Raw genomic sequence first — 16,409 nt, forward strand, 5'->3', positions numbered from 1 at the left:
AGAAGCTGATGAGGTGAGATTTCACTGTAGCAGTATTGGAGGTGACTGAGATTCTGTGCTGAACAGATAAGACTGAGAGAAAACAGGATTCAGCAGAGAGCTGAGCAGTGAACACAGAGAAAGGTGAGATTGTGAGGAAAATGGCAAACACAGACACCAAAGTGCTAACAAGATGTGGTGTGATGAGGAGGACAGGATGAAAAAGGCAAATGTTGAGTAGCATCCTGCAGAGATAGTCAGTCCTCACATGGGCACAAGCCCCACCAGCAATTATAAAGAAACATTGCTGACTGCAGAAGAAGCTTAGGGGAATGCAGAACAGTTTTGGGTAATTTTTTTAAGTTTATCAGCTTTTTATTTTACTATTTATGTAGACATTTGCTTTACAAACAATCATTCAATAAAGAATGCACCCCATAACACAAGACTCTCAGAGCACTAAAGACAAAACACAGCAGAAACTATTTCCTTTCCACCTCTCTCTCTACTGCATATGGAGCGATCTTCAGAGGAAAGCATGGAGGGAAAGGGTGACAGTATTAAGCTATGCAATGTAGTCTAGTTGGCTCAACCTATTGGTTCTGTTCACATTTGCCATTTTGAGATCTCGAGTAGAATCACTGATTCTGCCTGTGATCTCAAAAAGCGCTGCAATGGCAAAACGCATGGTTGGGTGCTATTCATTTACAATGGCACCTGAAACGCAGTGTGGTTTTGCCAGGATTATTGCAAGGCAATCCACAACGTGCAAAGCTTGTTGGCAAAAAAGGAGCAGGAGTTTCTTTTGGACGACAAGCTTTGCATGCTGCGGTTTGCAGCGATTTACTGCACCAAAACCGCACAGTGTTTAGGTACCATTTTAGCAGCTGATTGACTGCATGTGCTGGTCAAGTGAAAATTTACAAACAAGCCAGTACACTAAAAGTGGATCAAAAGATCAACTTCTCATGATTGGGAATGACCATACATGGGTTCAAATTCAGCCAGTTCCAGATGAACCAACTGAATTTCAATCAATGTATGGGCAGCTTAATTGAATTGAAATTAAACGTGTTTTACAATAATTTCCAGGTATATGTCTTATTGTTAGACCCTGTTTCCCATAATCCTTTTATCAGTTATCACTTTAAAGGAATACACAGTGGTTTTGTACATCATTTCTTTTTGGTATGATGGTCAGGACTATACAAATAAACATTTTAAAAATATGTTTAACTTTTTTGGTTGGTTAAGTAAATATTAATATTTTTAACTACCAAATGGCTTGTTTCAAATTCCCTGGGCTCTTCGTTCACTTCCATGGAGTAAAAATCTTGTTGTTTAAAGTCATCAATAGCTCAAGCTGAAATTTACACCCAGAAGTAGATGACTCATTAGCAGTTACTCATCCTAGTAAATTATTTCCTATTTGATAACCCAGTCTGATGATTCAAACCTCAGGGCAAGCAGGCACTCTAAAGCCGGCCATACATGGATCAAAATTCAGCTGGTTCACTGGGGACTGACTGAGGTTTGGTCCGTGTATGAGCAGTTGGTTATACTCAAGATGACCTATCAATTGTCTTGTGTATAACCAACCTGTTGGAAATTTTTCTCTCGATCTGTTCCCTGTCAAAATAAAAAGGCCATACCTAACACTACCTTTTTAGCTAAGCCATGGGATTTTGGTAATCCTTTGTTATGTAATAAAATACCGTATATGTAGAATATACTCATACATTCAGTACATATACTAAAAAAAAGTGTAAACGTTACCATTTCAGTTTTCCTTTAATACATGATAGTGAGCTAAGAAGGTTTAACAGAAACTTCCTGGTACAATGAAAAGGAAGGCTCTGTCACAAGTCAGTTGTGTTTGTGCTAACAGTATTTTGCCCCACCAATAAGCTGACAAAAGGCTTTTTGTACTGACATCACTGCTCAGAAGCAAGGGACTGTTTACAGCCTATAGTGAAGTGTTTGCCAACCATTAGCCAATCTGCCTAGAAAGAAAGGACAAATGGAATACTCTTCTGTGATTACACAAATACCCTTTTCACTTATGCTAGGCATAAATGGGATGCTGTTTCTAGCTGATACAGCTCTGTTTATTGCAAGTGACTGTTGTATGATACAATCTGGTTTGGTACAGTTGTGCCACATTTCATTATGTACAAGGCGGTAATTATATTAGCTTCAAAATGGGTATTAAGTCAGTGCTCGTAAAGAGAGAGTCTGGACAACAAAAAGGAGATTACATTCTGAGGTCCTTACCTCAGTCACACATGTAGGTCTATGTGTAGGCACCATTAACACTTGTCTGTTTCCTGCAATAAAACACACCATCATGCAAATTACATCCTTCATATAGTAAATCTCTGCCCTCAATGGGCTGGATTTACTAAAGGCAAAAAGACTGCACTTTTCAAGTGAAGTTGCTCCTCTTTAAGTGCTGTTGCTATAGAGCTTAATAAATGAGATGAAGCTCTGCTGATTTCCAACATCCAATCATGTGCAAGCAAAAATGCTGTTTTTTTTTCTTTTCCTTGCGTGTGATTGGATATTCTTTGCAAAATTAAGTTTCGTCTCATTTACTAAGATCTAGAGCAATTGCACATGCAGAGGTGGAACTTCACTTGCAAAGTGACTTTAGTAAATCCACCCCAATGTTTCCATTCCAAAAAAACCCCAAACAATCCAATACAGGTAGGTAAAGTGGATTCTCAATTGGCAGTGAAGTGGGTCTGAAGCCTCTTTTCACATGATTCCATGATGTATTTCCTGTCTGAAGCATGTAGGCTTCTGCTTGAGACAGAAACTGACATGTGTATTCAAAATGTAACACAGAAAGGCATAATATTTCCCAGCAGTATAAATATATAACTAAGGGTACAGTATATCACTGTGTACATTGAAATAAGTAGACATCAGGTTTATTATAATGGTTAATGGGTCCAAAATAGTTCAGGTTTTAGTGTATGAAAATGTGCTTGTTTTGGGAGAAAATCCATATGTGCATGTGCAGGTAAACGCAGATGCCATCAGCATTTACCAGAGTACTACATACAGCCATTTACTATTATATTTTTACATTCCTTAAATACCGCATGCCTGGACCCAGGGCTCTGTTTAATATTGATTGGACCCTGGGCAATCATTTTGTTGGGCCCCTCCATGAAATTCTGCTCTCCACCTGCTCTGAGACATACAATAAATATCAACTAAACTCAAAATCAGTTTACTGCAGCAGATCAGGCAGTGATTGCGATTGATTGCCGGAGGTTACAACATATCATTGCAGCCCTCTGACTGGTTGCTAGAGGTTACAGCACACATTACGCCCACATTGATTAGCTGCTAAAGGTTACAGCGCATGATTTCTGCTTGCTGATTGGTTGCTAGAGGTTACTGCACATCCTTACCACTCACTGTTTGGCTGTTAGAGGTTACTGCACATCATTACTGGTCACTGGTTGGTTTCTAGAAGTTACTGCACATTATTACTGCTCACTGATTGGTTGTTAGAGGTTACTGCATATCATTACTGCTCATCCATTAGTTGCTAGAGGTTAATGCACATCCTTTTCACTCACTGGTTGGTTGCTAGAGGTTACAGCACTTAATTACGTCTCACTGATTGGTTGCTGAAGGTTACAGCACATCATCTCACTGCCTGAACATCATGGACTGGGAAAGTTAGGGTACCCACCAATAGACAGAAAACTACTGGGATCAATGGCAGTTTTGGGCAGGAGAGCGTGATCAGTGGTAGTGCTGGGGGAGGATGGGATAAGTGGCAGTGCTGGGGTAATGGGATAAGTGACAGTGCTGGTGGGGGGATGGGATCAATGGCAGTGCTTGGGGGAGATGGGATCAATGGCAGTGCTGGATGGGGATGGGAGGTGACATTTCTACACCGACCACCAATGTTAGGGGAAATTAAAACTGATGACTAATGTAAGGGGGATTTACACTGACCACCAGTGTAAGGCCAATTCTGCACTGACCACCAATGTAAATGGAAAATTTACACTAACCACCAATGTAATGGGGAGTTTGCACTGACCAACAATGTAATAGGAAATGTACACTGACCACCAATGTAATGGGGAACTTGCACTGACCACCAATGTAATCAAGAATTTACACTGACATCCAATGTAATGGGGGATTTTAAACCAACAACCAATACATTTCTACACTGGCCACCAATGTAAGGGGCAATTTACACTGACCACCAGCAGAGGTGTTGGTGACTGGAACCTTGGGGAGGCATAATATACATATGAATGACACATTACAGTCGCTATTTACATATGAACACAGCCGTTATTTACATGTGAATGCTGACATGGTCTGAACACTAGTCATCTGTACATGGCAATATGACAGAGCTGAGCAGCATACATGACAACACTTCACACTGAGATATTAGCCTGGGACAAAGAATTCCAAGGACAAGGAAATGTAAACCAGTACAGTTGGCAAGTATGGGACAGCTGTCTTGGGCCCCACAACAATGCCTGAGCCCAGGGTAGCTGCCCCTTTCTTAAAGACAGCCTTGCCTGGACCATTACTTAATTACTGCATGCATTGAATTATGTATTTCCTTCTGTGAATTGGGTTTACAGCCTTTTCATGTGGTATTTACCAAGCATTTTGAGCGTTGGGTATAGTGAATTGACAGTTTCAGATCACATGCAAAATTTAGGTAAAAAAGTCACCTAAATACCGCATGCAATATGCTTTTGTGAATGGAGCCCTGTATGTGGCATATGCCACGTTTACACCTCAGTTGTCCACAGTAGCTGGTATGTTCCCTTGTGCATGACACCCTAAAATTTATTAATGATTACATACTGTAGATCAATTTGTGTCTTATTAATTTATTACAGGTACTTATATAGCTCCGTCAATTTATGCAGTGCTTTACACTTATACTGTATATTGTACCTTCTCATCAATCCCTGCCCTCAAGGAGCTTTCAATTTAATGTCCATATATATACATATACTAGGGCCATGTTTTAGACAGGAGCCAATTAATCTACCAGCATGTCTTTGGGGTGTGGAAGGAAACCAGAGTACCCAGAGGAAACCCATACAGGCACAGGGAGAACATGCAAACTCCATGCAGGTAGTACTGTGGTTTGGATTTGAACCGACCACCCTACGGATGCTAGGCAGAAGTGCTAACCACTTAGTCACTATGCTGCCCCAGCCTTATATGTAAAGCTGAATTCTGCTTAAAAAAATAAGATGTTAACGGAAAGATGATAGTCTTGCTTATCTCAATCTTTTTTATTATTTTTATTATTATACAGGATTTATATGGCGCCAACAATCTTGAATTGTTATTCTTTTTCTAGTAGCAAATCACTTAGAATGCTGACTCAGAGTTCCTTTTCAAAGAACTGTAGCAAGGAATAAAGACTGGCAGTGGCTGTTCCCTGTCCATTACAAAGACAAACAGTCATGTTACTGCCCCCTTGTAGTCCTGTAAGCCATACCCTACTCTCATGGTATGTGATGTAGGACCTGCGCAGAACCCTACTCTCCAATGCCACAGACCACAAGACTTTACTACAGCAACATCAGTTGGAATAAACATTGTTTTCTGGACACAAGTGAGCTAGAAAAACATTTTTGGATTACATTTCAATTTTTTGTTCATAGGGGGAGAATGTGAAAGAAAGGATTGGACTCTGAAGTAAGCTTTAAAATATTTTTTTCATATTTTGACTGTTCCTTTAAACTGCAAGCTGTACTTTTCCTTAAAGAAAAAAAATGACATTCAGAAAGAAAACATTCTCACTAGCCATGTAGGTTTCAGCCACAAAACACAGCAGCAGTTCACGCTAATCTCGGGCCTACCAAGAAAACGGCGTGTTACCACATTTCCACATGGAATTGTAAACACGACACCTCTTTAGCAGAACATGCTCCAGGACAAGTTGTGCGGGTAACGAAGAAAGCGGTCTCACAGCACCCATTCCAGAGAACACCACAGATTGTTTTATTTTTTTTCCTTTGTCAAGATTCCTTTACTCTGAAATATCCTGAGCTACAAAAAGCCATATACAAAAGGTATATATAGAAATAAATGAAGAAAGGGCAGGGCCATAGGGCAGGGGGGCATACTATCAAAAACATAAGTAATATACAAATACCATGGCATGCTTATAATGGTTTAATTTTGGCTATGATAGAGTGTAATGCAAAAGGTGTTCCATTGACCTACCTCTTAGGAAGAGACAGTAGAACACATACTAGCTACCACAAGGGCTCTTTGGTTCAAATCTTTGGTCCAGCATGAGGTCAGCCAGGGAGCAACTTTTAGGCCCCTTCCAAACGGGCATTCCACTTGTCTGTTTTTTATCCATCTGTTGTTGGGTGAAAAATGGACATCAGTGCATTTGTATGGAAAAAAGGGTTTAAACAGATGATCACCTGTTTACATCCGCATCCGTCAACATTTGTTTTTAGAATGGATTAAAGTCCTGTTTTTGTTCTGTTAAAAACATAAGAGACGAAAACCAAATGTAAAAACGGACTAATGGTCCATGTTTGCATCAGTTTTTGCATTGGTAGTGGATGTAAAATTGATCTGTTTTTTCTTTGAAAAAACGTGACTGAAATAATGAAAAAAAAACAGAACACCTGTGTGAAAGGACCCTTAGGTAGCAAAAGTGGATAGCAATCATGTTTTTTTTTTGTACTAATTGCAAAATCTGACTGGACGTTTGGGCTACTATGATGTAACAAGATGCACCGTATACTTTAACCAGTTGGAAATCTTTTATTGTTCTGAGTGATGAAAAATAATATCTGTTTGGTTGATATGGGTTATAGTAGTTGCCACACTGTTCTCCATCATGTTAAATAAGTCAAGTAGTGGAATATAGAACACTTATTTTCAATTATTTCTACTCACACTAGATAGAGCACACCCACAAATCTCTTCTTTACACCTAAATTTAGCTGCCATCAAAGGTACGACCATGTCATATTTTGTGTCAATTCCATTTACGTAGTTCAATTATGCAAAAGGGGAAATCCCTGGATTAAATCTGTTCCTACACATAGGGGTTGATTTACTAAAACTGGAGAGTGCAAAACCTGGTGCAAGTTTGTAGAGAAACCAATCAGCTTCCAAGTTTTTTTTTGTTAAAGCCTAACTGAAGAAGCTGAATTTAGAAGTCGATTGGCTACCATGTACAGCTGCACCAGACTTTGCACTCTACAGTTTTAGTAAATCAACCCCACAGAGTATAAAAAAGTGTTCCTATGCTGGGCCCCTTGTGACCCTAGAAGATAGTGCCCTACAGTGAGAATATTTATGCAATTTGTACAGTATTATTAAAAATTACATATTTAACTCACAAGAGTCATGTAGATGGGAGCTGTTCACATGTCTGAAGATCTCTATTTATTTCAACGGTGCAGTGTGAATAATAGTTCGAAAGGGGCGTTTGACCTTCTTTGTTTTTCTTCGAATGTGGCAGGTCCTATAATGATCCTTTTGCATGGCAGGCAAAGCAGATCAAAGGCAGCCTGTGCTTTGTTTTGCCTTGCAACATGTGTGTTTCAATAACGCTGTGTTCAAATGCAAAAGGTAACAAGGTGGTTCATCAACAAAGCCTGTTTTCATGAGCCACTAAAAATGTGTCTTCTTTAGTTCTATAGAAATTCAGACATCATATGCTAGGGCTTGTAGTCCTTTAGATATAGGCGAAAGGCAAATATAGAATACTGGAACCTTTGGTTCTAGAGGAACAAGATATATGTCACATACTGTAAGTATCCCCCATGCTAGGTAAGCAGTGCATTCTCTCCATGGCTTGGGTTATATCGATAGGGTCCACAATATATCCCATCTGTACATTTCTGCTTAGACAACATTCACACCTTTACATTTTTCATGTAGTGCATTTGCAGGGAAGTGACTTTTAGCCACCTTTTACAGATGTAACATCCTGCTATAAATGTCTAATGCAGGATGTTGAAGCCAACACAAGATGACAGTGTTCTGCTCAACAGTAGCAGCCACATGTTGAAGAATAGCCATGTGGAGCTTGTATGCTGAATTGCAGGACTTTACTGAAGAACAGTGCACTGGTAAACTACACCTCCCAGAGGAGCTTGCGTGTAGGCGGGGGCATATAAATATCGAGGGGGACGTGTGAGGGGAGAGATCAAGAGAGAAGGAAATGTGCTGATGGCTGGATTGCTGAACCAGGCCACGGAGCTGAATTGGAGAGAGGGTAGAAAAGCGGAAAGAGCCTGTTGATCATCAGTCTTGCCACACTGCCCAGTGAGCCAATCTGTTAGCAGGAGACCAGACTGGACGCCGGAACAGGACTGGAGAGCCTGTGGGGGCCCCCATATGCAGAGAAAGATGGACCGCTACGATCTGCCAGATAAGATTGATCGGGTGAGAGAGTCCCATACACCCACTGACTAAGTCAGTGTTTCTCAACTCCAGTCCTCATGGACCCCCAACAGGTCATGTTTTCAGGATTTCCCTCAGATGAAACAGCTGTGGTAATTACTAAGGCAGTGAAACTGATCAAATCACCTGTGCAAAATAATGGAAATCCTGAAAACATGACCTGTTGGGGGTCCATGAGGACTGGAGTTGAGAAACACTGGACTAAGTGAACCCTGACAGTTTCATCATATCAGCTATCTTCCTGCACATAGTTGCAGACATTACACATAGTTGCCCCAGTCTGCGGCCTAGTTCTCCTAGCCGCCATCGTTGGGATACATCTGCATTACAGTCTCATCATCGAAGCTGATCGCAGGACACACAGCTGCAGGTCAGATTACAGCAGTGCCAACTGAAACAACAAATTTACCCTTCCAAGCAGAACAGGATTTCTACTACTGTTGTCTTTGGCCCCTGACACCCAGAGAGAGTTGTCCTTGCTACATAGACACTTATGTCAATTGTTACACCTCACTATTTCAAATTTGCTGTTATTTAGTGACTTAAAGGGGACCTTCACTAATTAACTACGATCAAAAGAAGAGAAGTACTCTTTCCCTTTTTCTCTCATTATCCTTTTGTGAGGAACTATATTTTACACCCTAGTTCAACGTCATACTAACCGGGCCCCAACAAGTGCACAGAAGACTCCATAGTATAATTAAAAGAACATTGGTCAATTATAAACGACAGCTCTCTATACTTCAAATCTAATCCTTGCCATCAGGTTCTGAGGACCCACAGTGAGCTTACCTGTTTCTTGATAGTCATTCTCGCTCACTGGGGATTCAACAGTCCCCTCAGATTGGAGGCATTGGATTATTTCTGAAAGCAGGCCTGCTAACATTCACTGGTATTTTACTGTGAATGCTGTCACTTTTACTTAAAACTGACAAGAGTGATCTTATTTGCTGCCTATGCCAACGTTATTTTGTTCTTTCTGATCATGCTATGTTTAAATTCAATATAAACTTGATAATGGTTTACACTAACCTGTGTGAGTCCATTTTACAGTGGTGACGTATTCTGGCCACCATGGTACAGTGGTGTCAGCAGAGGTTGAGCTTTCAAAAAAAGGTCCAGACAAGGAACCCAAAAAAATTACTAAGCAACCCTTAAGGAGGTAGTGCTACACAGACATACCTAAGTAAAGTGAGTTTTGCTGAGAGTTGGACCAAAGATGACATTAATAAGACATTTAATGCACTCCAGTAAACTGCAGAGATGTGACTGTGGTCTAGGTGTGACCTGATTGGAGAGTGGGATAGCATAGGGTGGAGCATAGTACCTAACTATACACTCACACCTGTAGATAGGGGAGGAGGAATGCCTAGCAGACATCCCTTGCAGTATCCATTTTCTGGGAAGATAATATCCAGGACATTTCTGAGAAGGTTCTAATTTTTCAAGGTCATGGTATATTATGAAGTACTTATATACTAACTACTACTAGGTATACCATGACCTAGATAGATGAGAACCTTCATAGACACATTGGCAATAATTTTTGGTTGTATACCCTGAAACTGGCATGGGAATATGTTGGGGTATTTTCCTGACACTTATTAGCACTGAAGAAGCTTCCAAAATGTCTTCAGCATTACTGAGCAAATCCAGTTGGCCTTACTAATTGAATTGACTTTCCAAGAAAATGTAAATTCCTCTTTTTTTTAGTTTAAATCTGCCCCCTCCTGCTTCAATATTGGGCCCTTATTATGATAAGCAGTGAGTGAGACCATTAGTGAGACTCCAGTGGCAGTAGGGGCAGGACAGAGCCAGCAAATCATTATTTACATATAAGAGCACCTTGGTTTTCTGATGTCTAGGAGTGCTCTACAAGAAACTGAAGTGTGCATAAGTGGTAATTTAATAATTTTCATGTGTCCGCAACCACAAGTATATAGCTATAGAAAAACGGACAGTGTTTTATCACACCATTAATTTTTTTCATCAAGCAGAGTATGACCATCCATAAATCCCACAGATACCATGGGCAGTCCAACTAAAGCTGGACATACAGTAATAGAATTCTGTTTGAAATTTTTCATTTTAAGAACATTCATTCTATTTTCCAATCATTGATGGGGTCAAATCGACAGTCGTTTCCAGTTGCAGTGACGAGAAAATTTGAAAGAGCACAATGGAAAATTTTTCTTGAATGAACAAATTTCACACAGTGAATGTGGTGTTCATTAAGGAAAGTCCATTTGTTTCAAAATTGAATGTTAAAAACAAACTAAATGCTGAAGTATTTTCAAAAAACATTTGTCAAGTCTTCAAATGTACTGGTAGGAAGTCTGCTAGTGTTTGGCCAGCTTAAATCAGCTATTTATGTCTGTAGGCACTATCTGACCATGGAAGTCCCTATCCCCATAGCTTCCATCTAACTTGAGTGATCGCTGTTCTCTCCATATGATACTTAGCTGGTGGTTTATGTAGGCGCCCCACCAATGTTGGAACAAATCCGGATCTGCCAAACATAGCAGGATCAGTAAGCATTCATTGTGTAAGAATACCTTAGAGGAGAAGTAGGGCCAAAGCTCTTTTGGCCTTACTTCTCCTTTGAATCACAGGAGTGCACTTAGTTGTGCTCTCCTGTGATCCGTTTTTAAGTCGCAGCTGGTTCAACCTCTCAGCTCTTCAGTGAGCACTGGAGAGGCAGAGCAGAGAGCCAGTGACTGATAGACTGGTGATACTATCAGTCACCAGCTCTCTTCTCACTGAAGACCAAGAACTGAGTGATCAGTTCTCAGACTTAGAGGCAGTGGGGGACAGATGAGTATGTGTGTTTGCTTTTTTTAATCCCAATCTTCTCCTTTAAGGTATGCTTGCAAAATATATTAGGTCAGACAGACCCTCATTTTACACAGTTGTTGGTAAATTTTGTTTATCTGACAGATCAAGTCTCAAACTAAATATGACTGTGTGTGACCAACATTAATCTTACTGCACCTCCGAGAAGGCACAAATTCAACTGAAGGTCACCATTAAATGGAAACTCCACTTTCATGGGGAAAAATAGCAAAAAAATATATAGCTGTAGCACTACCCCCTTAGGATTCACTGAGTTTTTGGGACCCCCTATAGTCCTGCCAGCCAGGCAATATGCATGTTTCCTACACACTTGCAATCAGAGTCCGTAACCAGTCCTTGAGCTTGGTTTTATGTGCTATTAAACTTGGATGGGGTAAGGGGTGTGTGGGATGCCCAAGAAACAGTGAACTGAGGACAAACTCCTTAGCAACTATGTACAAGTCTTTACACAGCAGAAACTCTTCTTGGAAAGCTGTTCAGCCTCTCCTGGTGTACCACCCCACACCCTAGATAATCGTGTTCTTATCCAGCTACCTGAGGGAATCCCTGGGCAAGGGAATCCAGTGCCTGAAACAGTCCCAGGTAAGGAGCTAATCAGTTTTCCCACCAGAGTGCTCTTTTCCCCTTAACTGGCCCAGGGGGTGTAGGTCTACTCACTCAGTCTCTGCCCTGCAAGCTGATTTAGGTAGGTGGCTGCCTTCAGGCCTTCTGCTGGGTTGGCTCCTTTCCTGACTTTATAGGTGGTCCTCACTCTGGGGGCCTTCCCACTGGGCCCCCTCCCAGGCTCCTGCATCTCAGTCTCACATCTTCCACCCAAACTCTCCTGCTGTTGAGCAGGCTTAATCATATGTAAGGGCTGCTGTGGTCCCATGCCAAGTCTCCTGCTTGGGGATTGGCCAAAGTCCCTTGACTATGCAGACCAGCCCCTCCTCACCCCCACCAACTGCTTCTAGAATTTTCTCCAAGATTCTAGAGCTGAGGGAGATATCAAGGAACTGATCTGCAAAGCCTCTCAGCCCTGACCTGAATTTGACTCAGCTGACTATTGCCCAGGCTGCCACTCGGTCCTTCCGACTAAAAAAATAATCAGCTAGCTCCTAACAAGGAGGGTACTATTTAGCATATACAATTGCGACACAAGTCATATAGCAATTTGCTGTTACTAAAAATGACCTTTTTCAGCATCTGTTATTTTCTGTAAAATTTAATGCAATGCAATATGGCAACCTGGAGGCATTCTGTACACAGTTGCTGTGCAGAATGCCTCAGACATGTAATTTCCTGCTTGTGTGATTGGCTCACTGATTTTCTCAGTAGTCTGGACTAAGTAACAACTCAGATTTTGGGCATCTGGTGCAACAGAAGTGTAATTTTTGGTGAGGTACCCCCAAAGGGAGGGAAATCACGTCTAAAGGAATTCAGACCCTGCACCTTTCCTCATTAGAACCCTGCAAGTACAGCAACTAATTGATAATTATAAAGTCACTCCCTGTTATGGACCAGCCGGCGGTAGCCTCTAGCGCTCCACAGACCGGGATTCCCCAAGGCACGGAATCTAAGCCCTGACCTGCTTGTTCACCAGGGCCCCTGATGGACTTGGAGCAGACCAAAACCAGGTCGCGGCCCCTGGGTGCAACCAGTTGTGGTAGAAGCACTTGCCGGTGGTATATAGCAGGTGAAAGCCTGATGTGAGGAGGCAGAGTGAGCGAAGTCAGACAGGCCAGGTCGGTAATGATGGAGGCAGGATGGTACAAGCGGCAGGCAGAAGAATAAACGGGTCACAGGCCGGGTTCGGTAATGGGAGATCAAACGTGCAGGATTAGGCAGGAGAATGGTCAGACAAGCCAGGGATCAGAGCAGGAGACGGTCAGCGAATCAGGGTCAGGCAGTGTCGGCAACAAGGCAATCTCTCAGGAAACACAGGATACAGGTAAAGACCATACGGCAACTTGAGCATAGACATAGCCTGTTTAAATAGGGCGCCCTGCGCCCTCATTGGTGCCAGGCGCGCGTCCGCAATCACGAGTGCGAATGCGCGACCGCCGTTGCCGTCGCGGGCGCCCAGGTCCTAATGCCCGCACGCTAGTGCGCCCCGGCATACCGCGCATGCGCTGACCCGTGCGCCATGGTAAAGCCTGGGGTCCCTGACACTCCCACTCACTCTGCACATGGACGCAGACAAACAAGCCATTTCTTCAGAATAACAAAAGATAAGAATCTGCAACAACGTTTGTAAAAATCCCTGCAATGTACATTGATCACCCAAAGGGGAATGTTTTTTTCTCAACAAAAGTGGAGTTACTCTTTAAAGTTAAGATCACACTCTTCACAGATTCAGTTTATTGTGGAAATTTGGGCCATGATCCTGAAGCTGAACTTCAGGCAAACAGATGAATGCATAATTACATTATTTTGCTTTTTGAACCTCTCTTATTATTTATTTATTTATAGCACTTGTATAGCACCATTTCCGCAGTGCCTTACGTATTTATTATACATTCAGATCAGTCATGCTCATACATATGCATACAAGAGCCAATTTAGACAGGAGCCAGTTAACCTACCAGCATGTCTTTGGAGTGTGGGAGGAAACCCACAAAGGCACAGGGAGAACAAGCAAACTCCATACAGGTAGTGCCATGGCTGGGATTTGAACCAACGACCCTAGTGCCAACCACTTTGCCACTGTGTAGCCTGTTATCTTTTATGCTGAGTTGTCCTAAATATTATAACCACTCCCTTGGTCCTGCACAGCCAAACTCCTCCCTGACATCATGGGGAGCCGGTTGACTTTTCCAGGTTATTGCAGCCAGCCCCCTGATGTCACGGATCAGGCTCACCCTCCTCCAATTGAAAGCTGCTGACTCCTGGGATATTTGATGTGGCTATCCCAAGAGGCATCATATACAGAGTATACATCAATCTGACCTAGGCAAGTATGGTGGCAGAGGGGTGGAGTGCGAAGCAAAAAAGTAAATAAACAAAAAATATATTTTTGCTTTTAACATTTGCGGAGTAGGGATGACTGCATTAGTACAGTTCTTTTTTATGTGAAGACCTGCTTTTAGGAATACAGTGCTGTTACCCATCACTGCCCAGATGTATCCTGCTGATTGGACAATGTAGAAGCAGAATCATACTCATAGTCAGGGCCTGATCTAGCCTATCTGATATGGGGGTGCAGTAAATAAAGTCAGGGGGCAGAATGTCAACACTGTGTGTGAGTCACTGGCAGTCTGTTGCAGTGTCATAGCCTTGGAAAGACTATTATGGATTTGGCTATCTTTAGAATAGGATGATTAAACAGAACCTGTGCCCCCTTATATCCAGGTCCCCATCAGAGTGCCCTTCTTACATCAGGAGTCCACATCAGAGCACCCCTTTATATCAGGTTCCCATCAGTTTTCCCCTTACATCAGATGCCCCCATCAAAGTTTCCCCTTACATCAGATATCCCAATCAGAGTGCCCCCTTACATCAAGGTCCCCAACAAAGTACCCCTTTACATTAGGGTCCCTGTCAGAGTGCACCCTTACATCAGATGTTCCCATCAGAGTGCCTCCTTACATCAGGGTCCCCATCAGAGTCCCCCTTACATATGATCAGTTATCTCCATCATAGTTTTCTCTTACATCAGGTGTCTCCATCAGCGTGTCCCCTTACATATGACCAATTACCCCAGCAGAGTGCCCCCTTAAATTAGCTGTCCCCATGAGAGCGCCCCTTACATGGATTGTCCCCATCAGAGTGCTTCCCTACATCAACTGTCTGCATCAGACTGGCTTATGCATTCTCAGGGAGCCCCCCCCCCCCCAGATCTGGCCCTGCTCACAGGTCATCATTTTTGCTCTCCCCTCCAGTCAGAATGTTCCCTGTCAGAACATGTGTAATCAGCAGAGCCTGATTGGCTGCTAGAGCTGCCCTTCCTTCTCCCACTGCTGCTGTGCAGGGGATGACGGGAAGCTGATATCAAGCCAGATCCAGGTACTTATGCTATCTGTATGTATAAAATACGTAATTACTTTCAGAGGAATATCCATTAAATGGTGTTTTATATCTGCTTGGAGTTTTGCTTTAATTATGAAGGGGACTTGGTTACCTACCAACGGGTCTAGTCAGTGTCGAAAAACACTGCCAAGCATGCCGCAAGCGCTGCACCTCAAAGCTTGGCAAGGATAAAGAAAAATAATTCAATCAGATAGCGGCAGCGAATGAAGTAAGGTAACGGGCAGGGGTGAGGGATAATAGATGTGCAAGCAAGGCAAGCCATGGACAGATGCACAGAGGAGGCAAATGGTGGAGGAGAAAATGAATAACAAAGGAGAGGCAGAGAAAAAAGTTGCAGGCAGAGGCAGCACAAGAGGGAGTTTGAAGGAAAAATCTGTTCCCCAGGATCTGTGCTTTTACTGTCAGGCTGCTCTGATTAACGGGCTGCCTTCCAGCTCCCAGCCGGCTGCCTGACTGTCTTCTTCCCCCACCCCCCCTCTTTTCCTCCCCATCCTTGTCCCTGCTGCCTTCCTGGCGTAGGCGGGGCCTGTTGAAAGGTTACATTTGCACAATGTGCCTCTGGATAAAGCATGCCAGGGGGAGGGAGATGGAGAGGGGAAGGGAGGGGGCAAACAGAGCACGCACAGAAAAAGCCAAACCATTCTGCAGTGTCTGTGTAATGGAAAAAACCCTCTGGGGACGTGCAGAAAAATATCAAGTTACACTCACTCAGTACAATGAAGGGGAAAGAAAAAAAAATCCTTCTCTGCTTGCAATGTGGAAAGAAAGCTCTTTCAAAGGGAGCGGAGCTTGATCAGAGAGGATTGTTCGGTCTCCAGCGATTCTTATACCTAGGGTGTGAAAAAGAGGGCAGATCTGCTCATTAATACCACTCTGCCTCATTAACCATCTAGATGCTGCACGGATCAGGCTGTATGCAAACCCGGGCCTTGGCTATGTGTTACTGGCAACATCGGGGAAGGACACAGTCAGCTAGATGACATATGATAGACACCGTATACTAACCCGGGCCTTAGCTATGTGTTACTGGCAACATCGGGGAAGGACACAGCTAGATGACATATGATAGACACCGTATACTAACCCGGGCCTTAGCTATGTGTTACTGGCAACATCTG

The 16,409-nt window shown here is 42.7% G+C and overlaps 1 long non-coding RNA gene across 2 annotated transcripts in view; it reads right to left on the minus strand.

Annotated features, from left to right (window-relative positions):
* Positions 1-16,118, minus strand: part of LOC149469522 (uncharacterized) — a 141,114-nt gene extending 124,996 nt beyond the window's left edge. For both annotated transcript variants that reach the window (XR_016311558.1, XR_016311559.1), the window contains exons 1-3: positions 16,000-16,118; positions 6,220-6,361; positions 2,254-2,306 (exon numbers count right to left, since the gene is read on the minus strand). This is a non-coding gene — a long non-coding RNA (uncharacterized LOC149469522). The remainder of the gene's footprint in view (positions 1-2,253; positions 2,307-6,219; positions 6,362-15,999) is intronic.
* Positions 16,119-16,409: the final 291 nt, after the last annotated feature.

The sequence above is a fragment of the Staurois parvus genome, unplaced genomic scaffold (assembly GCF_062004578.1).
Source record: "Staurois parvus isolate SC_StPar_1 unplaced genomic scaffold, SC_StPar_1.0 ptg000068l, whole genome shotgun sequence".
In the NCBI taxonomy this organism is placed as follows: domain Eukaryota; kingdom Metazoa; phylum Chordata; class Amphibia; order Anura; family Ranidae; genus Staurois; species Staurois parvus.